This window comes from Bubalus bubalis, chromosome 19, assembly GCF_019923935.1.
Source record: "Bubalus bubalis isolate 160015118507 breed Murrah chromosome 19, NDDB_SH_1, whole genome shotgun sequence".
NCBI lineage: Eukaryota > Metazoa > Chordata > Mammalia > Artiodactyla > Bovidae > Bubalus > Bubalus bubalis.
The window spans coordinates 66,916,662-66,932,241 of NC_059175.1; the positions used below are offsets into that span (position 1 = coordinate 66,916,662).

The 15,580-nt window shown below is 48.1% G+C and overlaps 1 pseudogene; it reads left to right on the forward strand.

Moving 5' to 3' along the window:
• The first annotated feature begins 270 nt into the window (after positions 1-270).
• Positions 271-15,317, forward strand: LOC102397905 (annotated as a pseudogene).
• The last annotated feature ends 263 nt before the right edge of the window (positions 15,318-15,580 follow it).

Here is a 15,580-nt window from a genome sequence, read left to right on the forward strand (position 1 = left end):
ATGGGCACCTCAGGGAGTAATTATGTCTTACCTTAGCCCTTTATGTTAAGGGAAATGTCAATGTACAGTCAACAGAGCTGTTGACTCAGCCCCTTTGTTTGTCAGTCTTCTCTTCCCTTCCAGGCAGTTGGAGCAACCTGTGGCTTTGCACATATTTATCTCATCAGCATTGCATGTCCCTCTGTCAGAGCTGCATCCACCAGGTCGGCACGTCCTGCATCCACAGCCTCAGTTGCTGCACAGCCAGGCTCCTTCGCCCTCTGGGGCGACATGGCGGCTTTTCCTCCCCTGTCTGAGCTGGTTGTACTCTCTTCCTGGATCTTCCCATCTCTCTACCCAGAGACTTAGGGACCCCAGGGTTAATTGTTACAGAACAGAGAAAAACCAAGTCTGACTCTGCGGCCCCATGGACTGCAACCCTTCAGGCTCCTCTGTCCATGGGATTCTCCAGACAAGAATACTGAAGTGGGTTGCCATTTCCTTCTCCAAGGAATCTTCCCGACCCAGGGATAGAACCTAGGTCTCCTGCATTGGTGGTGGATTCTTTACCACCTGAGACTTCAGGAAAACCCCCCAAAACTGGAGTGTGATCCTCAGAGGACCAGAGGGGTGGAATGGGAAGGGGGAGGGGTGGAGCAATTTCCTGTTGTGCAATGCTGTGTAATAGCCAAAGTGAAAGTCGCTCAGTTGTGCCCGACTCTTTGTGACCCCATGGACTATACCGTCCATGGAATTCCCCAGGTCAGAATACTGGAGTGGGTAGCCTTTCACTTCTCCAGGTGATCTTCCCAACCCAGGGATCGAACCCAGGTCTTCCGCATTGCAGGTGGATTCTTTACCAGCTGAGCCACCAGGGAAGCACATGGTGTGTAATGAAGCCTCACAAATAAAATAAAACTCACAACTCATGCCATTTCAGGGCGAGGAAAGTTATGGGAAGGTGAATGTTGCTAATGACAACCATGGGGTTGCAGTAACCCGCTTCCTTCTCTCCGCTTCAGATGCACCCCAATAGCTCTGTGTTGCTCCCCAGACACTCCCAGTCCTAGGTGATCTGTCCTTCCCTCCAGTGGATCTGGGTCCGACTGGGGGAACGGACATGGCTCCCAGGTGGATTAGGCAGAGCTGCTGCCAGGCTGGACCTCTGGGCCCTGGCCTCTCTGCAGCAGGGGGACACTCTGGGATGCCCTCTGGCTTCTCCCAAAGCCCTGTGAGCCCCAAAGGCAGCAAGCCTCCATGTGTGCACAGCCAGCCGTTCCTGCTTCCCTGCTGCACTGACTCCTGAGCTGGGACCTCTTAAGACAGAGGCTTAGCTTCTCTCTGTCGGGCTCTCACTCGTGGCCTCCTTGTGTTACGAGCAATGGGCTCCCTTTGTTTTACTGGCACCGCCTGGTGTGACCAGGTGACACCTGGAAAGTCTCAGGAGGCTGCAACACTGCTCTCTATGGGTTTGGCTGCAAGTTGGCTCGGTGCATTTCATCCTCTCTTCTTTGCTTGGTGCATCCCTCGTGGCTCAGCTGGTAAAAAAAATAAGCCTGCAGAGCAGGAGACCCTGGTTCGATCCCTGGGTTGGGGAAGATTCCTTGGAGAAGGGAAAGGGTACATACTCCAGTATTCTGGCCCGGAGAATCCCATAGACTGTATAGTCCATGGGGTCGCAAAGAGTCAGACACGACTGAATGACTTTCACTTTCTTTCACAGACATTCTTGTAATGTAAACTTGGAACACTGAGACCTTTATAAATGTAACTATGCCAAGAAATCTACACAAGTATCGTCATCTCTTTACTATGTGTCTAAAGATTTTTTAATTAATACTTTATATATACCATGTATCTACTATTAACATTTTAAAGAGTTGCCAAAATAGGGAGCCTTCGATGCTGGAAAAATGACCCTATAAACAAGTCTCCTCCACACGGGTTTTGCTCTGGAAGGGATGACCACAGCCCAAGTGTTTGGATGAGAACTGGCCTCACACGGGACAAGGGGCTAACTCAAAACTAGAGCAGATCTTGACTAATCACATAGATAAAGGGATAAAGGGGACCAGAAGCGTGAACAATCCAAAGCCATGAATAGTAAAACGTATTTTATGCGTCCAGTATTTTATGCGTTTACTTTGCGTTTGCAACTGGTGGGTGTTTCTCACGCTACTCCATGTAAAGAGACTGATTGACTCCACTGTGGGTAAAGATGCTGGGTGTCAGGGGCCCAGGAGGGTTCTGGGGGTGCTCTGCAGGGCGGGAGAGGAGGCAACAGCAACTGCCATAGGAGGACGCAGCTCTGGCCCCCGGGAGGCGAGAGCGTCATTTGGAGGGGCTTACACTCTGCTCTACTCTGCCCCGCCTGGACATTTCTCTCATCCAATGGAACACTGGCAGGCATGATGTGGCCAAAGCCTAGGAAGGCGCTCTGGGGCTTCCTCCCTGACCCGTCTGTCTTCACCAGCGGAAGAAGATGCTGAGTCAGCCCTGGTCCCAGCAAGAGGATGAGAGATGCATGGAGCCCAGCTGGAAATCCACCAACCCACAGGTATATGAAGGTAAGTAAATGCTTATTGTCAGGGTTTTTTTTGTGCTGGTTATACAGTATTATTATGGCCAAAGGTGGCTGACGGGCTTCCCAGGGAGCACTGGTGGTAAAGAACCCACCTGCCAACGCAGGAGACCTAAGAGATGGGGGTTCAATCCCTGGGTTGAGAAGACCCCTTGCAGGAGGGCATGACAACCCACTCCAGAATTCTTGCCTGGAGAATCCCATGGACAGAGGAGCCTGGTGGGTTACGGTCCATAGGGTCGCAAAGAGCTGGACACGACTGAAGGGACTCAGTCCACACGCATGGAGGTGACTGATAATATTTCCCCACCATGGAGTTTTCGCTTAAAACTATACCAAGACACTCTGCTGTCTTCCTTTCCTCATTCTTTCAACACACCCTTTACCCTGCTCCTTTACTGCAGGGCTTTAGGTGCTGGGTAGGGAGGAGATACTATGGAGATGACCAAGGTGATGCTTTTGCTGCACGAGGAATGCACTCTCTTGCTGGGCACTGGGCTCTGGGGGTGGAGGGAACTTAATAAGCCATGAGGCAGTGCAGCTGAGCACTCAGGTATCACACGGGCATCACCCCTGCTCCACCTAATGGCAGTGGGGACTTGAGTCAATTACTGGATATCTCTAAGACCCAATTTTCTCATCCACAGAATAGCGATAATTACACTAATCTTACAGGGCTTTTGTGAGGATTCAGTGAGCCAAGGTAGATGTGCATAAAACACTCAGCACAGCTCCTGGCCCTTGGAAACTGCTCAGTGTGGCAGCTGGGAAATGACTGCAACAGAACACGCTGAGTCCAGCCGGTGGCAGGGACGCTGCTTGAGTGTGTCCACCTGCGTGTTTGGTGGAGAAGGAGACTGTGACACCTGGAGCAGCTGACACTGTGGAGTGATGGGTGTTTCATCTAAACGCCTCCTCATCTTCTACAGATTGTGAGTCCTTTCAAGTTTCCTTGTGTGACGACAGCTATCTATAGCATGGACCATTGAGCTCCCAGGTGCACGGCCATGTGGCTGAATCTCACAGCTACTTTTCAATCCTGCACACATCATATTTCACAACAGGAGGCTGAAGCCAGCAAGTGTTTCCCCCCCTGCTCTATGGAGCGCAGTCAGCCTTGGTTAAAGCTGCAATCCAGTCCAGCCCTGCCTCTCCGGATGAAATAAGAATGAACTTCTGCAGAAAGCCTATTTGTCACACACAAAATTGGAAAACCAGATAAACACCTGGTAGTCAGTGCACGAGCTTTATTTCTTAATGAGGAATCTGGCTTTGTTGTCTTGTTCAGTCACTCAGTCAGGTCTGACTCTGTGACCCCATGGACTGCAGCATGCCAGGCTTCCCTGTCCTTCTCTATCTCCTGGAGTTTGCTCAAACTCATGTCCATTGAGTAATGCCATCCAACCATCTCATCCTCTGTCGTCCCCTTCTCTTCCCGCCTTCAATCTTTCCCAGCATCAGGGTCTTTTCCAATGAGTCGGCTCTTCATATCAGGTGGCCAAAGTTTTGGAGTTTCAGCTTCAGCATCAGTCCTTCCAATGAATATTCAGGGTTGATTTCCTTTAGGATTCACTGGTTTGATCTCCTTGCTGTCCAAGGGACTTTCAAGAGTCTTTTCCAACACCGCAGTTCAAAAGCATCAATTCTTTGTCTCTCAGCCTTCTTTATGGTCCAACTCTTAACTGTGTGTTTTGAAGAAGCTGTCTTGCTTTATGATGACATTAGTAATTGTTATAAACTCTCTGAGTGCCATATGTGAGAACTGGAAAAACTGCTTAAAATCACTGGATCTTTCTATCATTTCTCTGATGCTTCTTGGTTTATCTGTGAGAAGAGGGAGCACAGTCTACAACTGCTCCCTAAAGATGAACTACTTTTCATCTTTGTTCATTATATAATGAGCCATTCAGTTTGACAGACAGTGATAGGATCTTCCAATATTGAAAGCAGTCATTGTTCTGCAGGATAAAAGGTTGACCTTGAGATGTTCTGTGACCTCAAGTTCTGCCCGGAGTCTTGTGTCCTGAATTGTTCCCTAGGAAGCACCTCTGAGATGGAGCTGTGTGTGCGGACAGCTGATTGGGAAGCCCTTTGGGGACCCACATCTGAAGGGGAGGAAGGCTGAAGGATTGGGCAGAATGGGTTGCTGGAGAGTTATGCAGTCAAAACACAGGCCTCAGTGGATCCTGGGGGCAGGTCTGGAGCAGAGAAGGTCCTTTTCTTTGGTCTCATATCACAGCGGATGCTGTCTGCAGCCATGGAATGAAAAGATGCTTGCTCCTTGAAAGAAAAGCTATGAAAAATGTAGACAGCATATTAAAAAGCAGAGAAGTTACTTTGCCAATAAAAGTCCATATAGTCAAAGCTATGGTTTTTCCATTAGTCATGTATGAGTGTGACAGTTGAACCATAAAGAAGGTTGAGCACCAAAGAATTGATGTCTGAGGGTCCCTTGGACAGCAAGGAGATCAAACCAGTCAATCCTAAAGGAAATCAATCTGGAATATTCACTGGAAGGACTGACGCTGAAGCTAAAGCTCCAATACTTTGGCCACCTGATGCAAAGAGCCAACTCATTGGAAAAGACCCTGATGCTGGGAAAGACTGAAGGCAGGAGGAGAAGGGGACGACAGAGGATGAGATGGTTGGATGGCATCACTGACTCAATGGACATGAGTTTGAGCAAGCTCCAGGAGATGGTGAAGGACAGGGAAGCCTGGCATGCTGCAGTCCATGGGGTTGCAGAGTTGGACACAACTTAGTGACTGAACAGCAACAAACGTTTGGAGGAGAGGGCTAGGCCTTGGTCCTGCTTCACTGCCCAGTCATTGTTCATGGGCCATCCCTGGAGTGAGACATGACTCTGAACAAGGTGTCTTTTTTCAGTCAAAAGCAAGTTGCAAAGGTAGACCCTGCTGAGAGCTGCCAGCTGCTACCATCCCAGGAGTGGCATGGCTGTTCACTGTAGCCTGGTGTGTTATGATGCAAGCATGACTCATATGCTGTCTCCCAGAGGAGATCTGGGGGCCTCGAAGCTGGAGAAGAATTTCCTTGGAAAGGCCTAATAAGGGCCAGCTTCTGAGATGGGCCCAGGACCCTGAGAACTATTTTTTCATGTCCCATACCCTGAGTGCAGGCTTCTCAGGGGGCACTAGTTGTGAAGAACACGCCTGTCAATGCAGGAGACGTAAGAGACATGGGTGCAGTCGTGGTGTTAGGAAGATCCCGTGGAGGAGGAAATGGCAACTCACTCCAGTATTTTTGCCTGGAGAATCCCACAGACAGAGGAGTCTGGTGGGCTACAGTCCATAGGATTGCACAGAGTCAGACAGAACTGAAGCGACTTAGCACACAGCATGCACATGCCCTGAGCAACTGTGGAGACAGAGCTAGTGGAGGGGGTGCATCCTGGAGAGGCGGACGGAGACCGGACGTGGAGAGATGTGAAAAGTCCACTCAGAGTGAAGCGATGGGACCAGAGCAGGGTGTCAGCCCTGGGGACAGGGGAAACAGAGAAACAAGTTAGCTGGGGGTTCTGGAGCCCTGGGTACAAAACACACCAAGTAGAGTAGATGGGATTGGAAAGATGGGTGGAGGTAAAGTGGCTAAAGCACTCACACGTCTGACTTAATGGTTTGGGATCCGTGTGACCCCAAAGCAGAATTGTTCAAGGTTTTGAACCTGGAAGACCATGACCCAAAAGGGCGTTGGAGTGGCAAGAGTCGTCAACACAAGATGGTCCAAAGCTCTAGCAGTGTTCCAGTTAGGGACCAACACATCGTTTAAGTCTCCACTTGAGTGCCGTGAGGATAGTAAAATCCCAGACTCTGGTCTTGATGGCAAATTCCATCTATCTTCTGAAGTCATGAAGAATTAAATACCAAACAGGTACAGACTGCAGACATGTACTCCAGTCTCAAAAGAACAGACTCTGCGGCACTGGTAGAATGACTGATAAGCAGCTTTTGTTTTGGAAAAGGGTATTTTTTTCCCACTCTGAGTGTGGAAGAGAATATGATGAAAGCCAGTGAGATGGGAAGATGTGTTCTCCACTCATTTTTGGACTGTGAAGCCAATATTGATGACTGTCATTAATTAATCAATTAAACCATTAATTTATTGAGTCATTGGCAATAAAAAGCATAATGATGTATACCTGCCAAAGTGAAAGTAAAGTGTTAGTCGCTCAGTCGTCTCCAGCTCTTTGCTACCCCATGGAGTGTAGCCCACCAGGCTCCTCTGACCATGGAATTCTCCAGGCCAGAATACTGGAGTGGGTAGACATTTGCTTTTCCAGGGGATCTTCCTGAACCAGGGATTGAACCTGGGTCTCCTGCATTCCAGGCAGATTTTTTTATCATTTGAGCCACCAGGGAAGCCCAAATGATTTGCAGTCTCAGTGAAGACAATAATTCAGCAATTGAATACAAAGAAACTCCATTAATTTGTTTTAACTTACCAAAGCAGTTAATTAGAAAGTAGAATAATTAGTCAGAAATCGATACTAATCAAAGCATGAGTTGCAGCCAGAAAGATGCCCAAGGAAGCACATGACAAAGTCATTGCCAAAGGACGAATTGTTGATAAAACTAATCTAGTTTCTAATATATTTTATGGCAAAAGGGGGATTCTCACTCTTTAATCTCATAAAATACCAGAAAGAATAATAACAATTGGAAAGCACTTTTCAAAATAAAATGCAAATTTCTATTTAAATGCTTGAAAACTAAGACATCAGCCACTTATTTAATAGTAAAACTTTAAACCGTTGGTGTGTGTGTGCTCTGTTGGTAAGTCATGTCCGACTCTGTGCGACCTCACAGACTGTACCCCACCAGGCTCCTCTGTCCACGGAATTCTCCAGGCAAGAATGCTGGAGTGGGTAGGTAGCCACTTCCTACTCCAGGATGAACTCCAATCCCGCATTTGCAGGTGAGTTCTTCACCACTGAGCATTTAAGAAATAAAGTTATCCTCTAAATTAATTTCAATCGCATACCCTTTATACACCAAAGCCGCCTGCCCTGTGGGAGGGAGTTACTGAATTGTGTGCAGTGCTGCCTGAGGATCTTAGGGTTTCAGCCTCTCCCAGTGATCGCTTATGGTGATGGTGTTGGAGTCGCGATCTCCGAAGAAGAAGCTTTAGCTTCGGGACCAAGGACCAGGCTTGATCACTCCAGAGCTTTTGTGTAGCAGGGTTTTATTAAAGTGAAAAGGGACAGGGAAAGCTTCTGACATAGACATGAGAAGAGGGAGAGTGTCCCCACTCACTAGTCTTACCAGGGCATTACATACTTTTCCCAGACCCACTCCCACAACATACAACTTAAATTAACAAGATGAGAACTAACAGTAGAAAGGTCTGACCAGACCCAGTAGAAAAAAAGAAAAAAAAAGTTTGTCCTTTTCTCCTCCTTGAGAGTCTCAGACCGCTTTCTCCTAGTAGGGAACCCTGGACTTCTTATCAACCTACCTAGTAACTGACTCTGTCATCAGGACCCTGGTTACAAAGAGATGGCACAGGGTTCCACCAGCCCAACCACAGGGGACTGATCAGCTTACGACAAAACCCCAAACCCATTTCTAGGTGGAAGCAGAAGCAGGCAGGAACTGGAGGGACCTCCAACCTGAAAAGGATAAAACTGTATTTCTGGGGTTAAAAAGTCTGTGACCCTCTGGGACAGCTGTGTCACAGACGGAAAGAAGATGGGAACTTCCCTAACCGAGTCAGGAAAAACGGAAGCCTTAAAATTAAAAATAAAGACACATATTAAATTTATCTCTACCTACTCTTTCCCCTTCAGTAACTAAAAGATTGTTTTCTATGCCTGTGAATCTTTTCTGCTTTGTAAATAAATTCACTGGATCTGAATCACTTTTTTTTTTTTTTAGATTCCACAAATAAGTGCTATCATATGATATTTGTCTTTCTCTGTACAGATATACACACTATAAATAAAATAGATAAACAACAGGACCTACTGTGTAGCATAGGGAGCTATATTCAATATCTTACAAACAAACTGTAATGGAAGAGAATCCGAGAAAGAATATGTATGTATAACAGAATCACTTTGCTGTACCCCAAAACTAACAACATTGTAAATCAACTATACTCTAGTAAAAATTTTAAAAAAATACAATAGAAAATAAGTACACATTTTTATAATATAAAATTTTTGAGAAGTTTGTAAATCCTGTGATATTGTACACTGAATAGAGATTAGTTTGAGTTAACCAACATCTGGGTTATAAATATTTGTATCTTCCTAACATGGCTTTCTGTATCCCTGTGAGATAGAATTTCTATCTGCAGCATAAATGTGAGGAAGCTGAAGTAAGAGCGGGCAGCACAGTCCTCCAGACGCAGAGCTGAGATGCACACCCTCCCAGCTGAGCCTCAGTGTTTGGACGTGTGTATGTGCACAGTCGTGTCCGATTCTTTTCGACCCTATGAACCGTAGCCTGCCAGGCTCCTCTGTCCATGGGATTCTCCAGGCGAGAATCCTGGAGTGGGTTGCCATTTCCTCTTCCAAAGGATCTTCCCGACCGAGGGATCCAACCTGCGTCTCGTGCATCTTCTGCATTGGCAGGCGGATTCTTTACCATTGAGCCACTGGGGAAATCCTAAAATAGCATGATGGGCTTTATAAATCAAACAGCTCCAAAGACAAATGGGTGAAGATCTGAATCACAAATCCAGAGGAGAGCAAAGCAAAATGATTTATAAGCCTATGAAGAGATCAAATTCACCAACCTCAGGGGAATGCAAATTAGCTTAGAAAGCAACTGCCACTTTACCCACATCTGACATCCAAACCCACAAAGCACCAGGGACCCACTGCTGGGGCAGGTGTAGAGAGTGTGAGAAGGGGCCTTTCTGATGGGCCATGAGGTGCACCCTCCTTTGTTGAGGGCTGTTACAGTTCACTAACTGGTGTCTGTCACCTGGGAACCCATTTCCCAGATGTGAACACAGGACTTTTCAGGCACATATGGACAAATGTATTATTTTGAGGTGGCAAATCTGATCAGCATCGAATTGCCCATTGGTAGGGGAATTGCTGAATGGTTGAATAATTCCTGATGTATGCACTGCATAAGTTAGTATGTGGTTACTAAATTCAGTAGCAGGTACATCGATGGGTTGGGAAGATTTCTACAAAGTACTATGGAGGTGGGAAGGTGAGCTGCAGAGAAACCTGTATGTTTTTATTTCTGTAAACAAGTGATGCATATTTTCTCTGTGTTCTTGCAACTCCCTTACTCTGAATGCAATGTTGCAACCTGATTCCTCAGGTGGGAAGAGAGAGAGAGCTTCCATAGTTGGGGGGAGGGGGAAGAATAGGAAAATAAGAGAAAAAGACTGTCCTTTAAATTAGGATAATAGTACAATCCAGGGCTTCCCTGGTGGCTCAGATGGTAAAAAAAAATCTGCCTGCAATGCAGGAGACATGGGTTCAGCCCCTGAGTTGGGAAGATCCCCTGGAGGAGGGCATGGCAACCCACTCCAGTATTCTTGCCTGGAGAATCCCAAGGACAGAGGAGCCTGGCGGGTTATGGCCCAAAGGGTCTCAAAGAGTCAGACACAACTGAAGCGACTTAGCACGCATGCACACATAGTCACAGAACATAGATGTTTTTTAAGCCGTTATTTTTTTAATAACAGAAGCTTGAGCTAGAAAGTTGTGGAATGCCATGACTCATAAAAAAGTACATTTTGCTGCAAGTCATCTCATCTTTGTTCTGTGCACGTGTGTTCCAAACGTCGGATTTCTTCTGCTCCCAGAGGGCAGCTGTCTCTGAAATCTGGGCAAAGCAGGATGAACTCTTGGTGTCACAGCCCAGGAGACCCCGACACCCCAGCAGACTCCTTCCAGAGAGGGACAACTTGACAAGACAGCCGTCTGTTCCTGCAGCTCCTGGTGGGTCTGCAGGACAGTGCCCATTGCTGGGACCCCAGCCTAATAGAGGACACCGCTTCTCGATGCTTGTGTCTCCGTGGGGACGGGGGGCGAGAGGGGAGAGGGGAGAGGTTCCCTCCCTCACGGGCACCAGCGCCCTTTAAATTCACCAAGACCGTCAGTCTGAGCTGCATCTTCATGCTTGTCTGTTTGTAACTCTTCAGCCACTAAGAACAAGCCCACACACAATCTTTCAAGGTCAGGTATTGATTTTCAGTCTAAATAGTAAATCTATATTGAAGAAGAAACGGTGCCTTATTAATCAGGCCTCCCCCATCTCTTCCCATGTCTACTGGAATAATACAGTCATCATGCCATGCTTGCTTTCTGCCTCCTGTATTGTCCAGTAAGGCCCGGCTGAATTCTCTAATGACCCCGAGTTCCTCACCTGGAGAGCCTGGATTAGTGGCTCTCAGGCAGGGCGTGCAGAATCCAACTTGCAACACGTCATAGACATGGGTTATTTTCTTTAACAAAAAACATTTTACAACTAGATTTTCTTTTCACTTGCCATAAGTTCAACATCTCTTAACATACAGAGGACTTTGACCAGAAGTGCTTGTGCACACCTACTTGCATGCACATACACACTCACATTCTTACATATTCACACTCGAGTGCAGTGCACGCACATGTATGTTTGCACCCATGCCTGCCCCTTACCTTGAATGTCATGTCTCATTCCAGACACAGGAACCTGTTCCTAGGCTGCTGGGTGAATGTTGAACTCAACACCCAAACTGACTTCTCCTGATCCACTCCCAGGAGTGACGGATGACATGGCCAACTGTTTCCACTGGCCCCCTGTGTGCTGTGCTGTGCTAAGTCACTTCAGTCGTGTCTGACTCTTTGCGACCCCATGGACTGTAGCCCTCCAGGCTCCTCTGCCCATGGAATTCTCCAGGCAAGAATACTGGAGTGGGTAGCCGTTCCCTTCTCCAGGGGATCTTCCCGACCCAAGGTCGGAACGCAGGTCTACTGCATTGCAGGTGGATTCTTTACCTCTGAGCCACCAGGGAAGCCCCACCACTTGCCCCCTAGCCAAGGTTTGCTTTGAAACAGAAGCATCCCCATTCCCCCAGCAATGCCTCTATATCCCATGTTGCTAACAGGCGGTGGAGCAACCGCCTGCAGTAAATCAAGCGCAGATGGAAGCTCATGCTTCAGAATTGCCGCAGGAGCATAAAGGGGCCTGTGTTCATGTAATCTGGTGGTTTTTATTTTGCATGTGGGGCTGCTGATGGAAACCTGTTTGGGGGTTTCCAATCTAAAGACCGACAGGACTTCTGCTTTTGAGATAAAGGAGAAGCTAGCTGCCTTCAAACTTTCCTTCTGCTGTCTCTGGGGAACACTGTGATTTGCATTTTAGATGTAAATTCATGTAAATCAGCACTTATTTTCAGATGAAATTTGACCATTGAGGGCAATCTGGAGTTGTTTTCTGATGCCAGTGTGCGTTTGATTCCCGTGTAATTTCTCAGCACATGGATTAAACCCGCAGTAAGCGTGGGGCAGCTGTGATCGGGCGTGCAAGACAGCCGACCCTTATTTTGCAGTAAGGACAGGAAAATCTAATTATAACGCCTTTTCCAGCCTGTGAGACAAAGCGAGGCTGGATGCCAGCTAATTAATTGGCTGGAGTGGGGGCCATCCAGGACCCTCCCTTATTGGGTCAGTTACACTCTATAGCCTTCCGTGCAAAGACTGCATCTCACCCAAGGCCAGTTTATTGCCAATGACTTTAGTTTTAGCAAAGCAAAAGAATGCAAAAAAACCAACCCAAATTAACCACCCCTCACGAGCAGACCTTCCTATTAATACCTGGCTATGTTCTTGTGAACAATGGTTGTCTTACTCTGCCGACCACATCTGAATAAGTTGGAAAGCCCTGAGCAGAAGACTTCACAAAAGGAATGACCTGCCACGCTCAAGGCTTTGGAAAAATGGATGTCAGCAGAACTGACTAAGTTGCAGCTTTTCTTGGGTGTTAAGGAAATGAAGAAAGGGTGGGGAAGGTGCTTGTGTAGACTGTAGAGTGTGGGCTATCTAAAGATACACACTTCGTGTCATTACAGAAATTAGATAAATTTCAGGAAAAACGTCACTGAGCCTGAAATAGAACAGTTCATCACTGGAGAAAACATTGGTCCGTGAGGCAGGATATCAACATACACTGACTGCAAAGAGGTTCCTTGTGTGTTTTGCAAGGAATGCATGATGGAAGGTGACGGAAGGCATCTTGAACAAGATGCAGGATGCTTGGAGAGAGGCTGTGGGCCTTGGTGCATCATGAAGGGAATCAGCTAGGCAGCACCTCAGGTGGTCCTCTTGGGGCGAGTGGATCTGAGAGTCGATGACACTCTCACGGTAATAACAGGAGAAATCATGCAAATGATTGCCCAGAGAATCTAGACTTTTTTTTCCAACCCTTATAACTCTTGTAAATCCATCATTCTTTTTAAACTACTTTTGAAATATGAGGGGATAGTTCTTGCTGGCGTTTTACTTCCCTTCTCATTTTTAGGAGATCTGGGGGGAAGGGCTTGAAGCTGAGGGTGTCCTGCCACGTTGAACTATTGTTTTGCCACCAGGTCTCAGTGTGGCAGCTGGCAGGCTCCCCTGGGTGCGCCAGCAGCTGCTGTTGCCTCTGCAGGGACCCCACCAGCATCTCTCACTCAGGCCAAGAGTCAGATGGGCGGGAGGGGGCTGGTGCAGATTAATTAGCAGGAGGAGCCAGCTCGCTAGTGGCGAGGGGGTGTCTGCTGGGAAGCTAAAAGGGAAGCGACAAGGGGAATTAGTGACAAATCAGTATTAAAACGCAGATAGAAAGGCCTCTGCTAAATCACTACGCTCATTCCCATAATGAGAGACCAATAAATAGAGGCGTCCCACCAGAGAGTCTGCAAATTGCGTGCAGGGGTGACGGGGGGTTGGGGGGATCCTGCAGAGAGCAGTGACAGTGCTTCGGGGCTTGCAAAACTGTGAATTGGAGAAGAGGGAAAAGGATGATTTAGTCAAGTGATGTAATAACCGTTTTCAAGAATCAAAGGGGCTGTTATGCTGAGGAGGGTGGCCAGCTGTCCCCTCTCTCAAGTGAGGCTGGAACAAAGGGGCTGAGTTGACAGGGAAGGGCGGGGTGGGCAACCGGATGGGGAGTGGGAGATGGCACGTGGCATGGGGGCGGGCGGGGGGACACGGACTGCTGGGCGCAGGCGGAGTGAATTCCCAGGAGTAGAATGATGAAGCCTGGAGATGGCTCTCAGAGTGGACCCTGCAGATTATCATGCCTGGAGGTTTTAGGACTAAGGCCAGTCAGTGGGAGCCGTCCCCCACGAAGACGCCCTGCGGAACTGGCTGTGCTGAGCAGGAGGGCAGAGCGTCCCCTGATGGTCAGGGGCTGCACTCTTCTCAGCGTGCCGGGTCTCAGGGATGGCTGACCCAGAGCCTCCAGGGCTGACCCAGAGCCCCCAGGGCTGACCCAGCTGTTGGGGGCATGGGGCCAGGGGGCTGGGCTGGCGGGCGGGAGTCCAGACCTCCCCTCCCATTCCAGATGAAGCCTCCCCGCTACCTTGAGATTCTCACCTGTGTTTCTGCCTCCTTCCTGCCCCACTTCCATGACCAGGGCCAGTTCAACTCACCCACCTTGTTGCCACCAGCCAGACCCACCCCCGGCACAGGCTTCCAAGTAATTCTGTAATAATGCCAGCAGCCCAACTAAAAACAAGCCAAGACTTTGATTCTACTTAAAAAACAAACAAACAAACAAACAAACAAACAAAAAAACGCATTCGTAGACCCATTCTCAGAATCTCTTTTGAAGTAGAGAGCATGGAGTTCTCTGATTCTAGAGGGGATGGCTACTGACTATATTAGGAATAATCCCTCTCTAATCTTTTGAGAGCAGAGGCTATAAATTCAGTTCGTGTAATGCCGCAAAGTCTGCTTCAGAGATTGTTATTAGCAGAGAATTCCTCCCGGATTCTCGATGGCTATCAGTCTGTGATGGTACTTGTCTTATATTAATACTTCTTGTCTCAGAGCAATATAATGGAAGATGAAACTCCACTTATTGAACCTTTGCTAAGATGGGCAGAGAGTAAATAGAGCCACTGCTTGGTTTCTGTGCCAAATCCTCATATAAATCTGAGTTCATCTCTTCTCTGATTTCATAGGTATTCATCATGAGTATCACCAGAATCGGGCAATGATTAATCTTCCCAGCAGTTACCAGGCATCATCATGCTTGCCTAATGGGAGCAATCAGTGGCTTAATCACTGAGCTTTGTGCAATTAGATGATACAAATGACACCCTACCTGGCCAAACGTTTCTTTCACTGGAGATCATTTTTTTTGTTTCCATGGAAAAGTTGCAGCTGTGGGCTGGGCCCAGGTCCCTGGTGGTCCAGGGCTCCAGCCAGCGGCCAGGGATTGGGCGGCAGCCTGCAGAGCCCTAGCATGCAGCTGGTTGGAGCACCTGGGCGCATTGGTGAAGAAGGCCAAGGTGGTGGTCTTCCTCAAGGGGACACTGGAGCAGCCCCAGTGCGGCTTCAGCAACGCATTGCTGCAGATCCTGCGACTACTCAGCCTACAATGTGCTGGATGAGCCCCAGCTCCTTCGAGGCATTGAAGACTACTCCAACCGGCCCACCATCCCGCAGGTGTACCTCCACGGCGAGTTCGTGGGGGGCTCTGACACTCTCCTGCAGATGCACCAGATCGGGGACCAGATGGAAGAACTGAAAAAGCTGGGCATCCCCTCCGCCCTCTTAGATGAAAGACCAGGCTCAAAGTGAGGGAGGGTGGCCCGGGCGAGGAGCCGCTGATGTCAGAGTCTCACCTCCAGAGAAGCCTCACCCATTCTGATCCCCACTCTTCAGCTGACTGTTTGCACTGGTTCCTCCAGTTTGTAAGCAGATGGGTGATTTTAGCCTGTCTGGTGTTTGGCAAGGAATATCCCATCACGAACAAAATCGTAACCACTGCACCGTCATAGTCAAGGTCGTATTACGGTTGTTGTCAACAAAATTCCTTCTTCTGTTGTCCTGTGCTCTCTGCC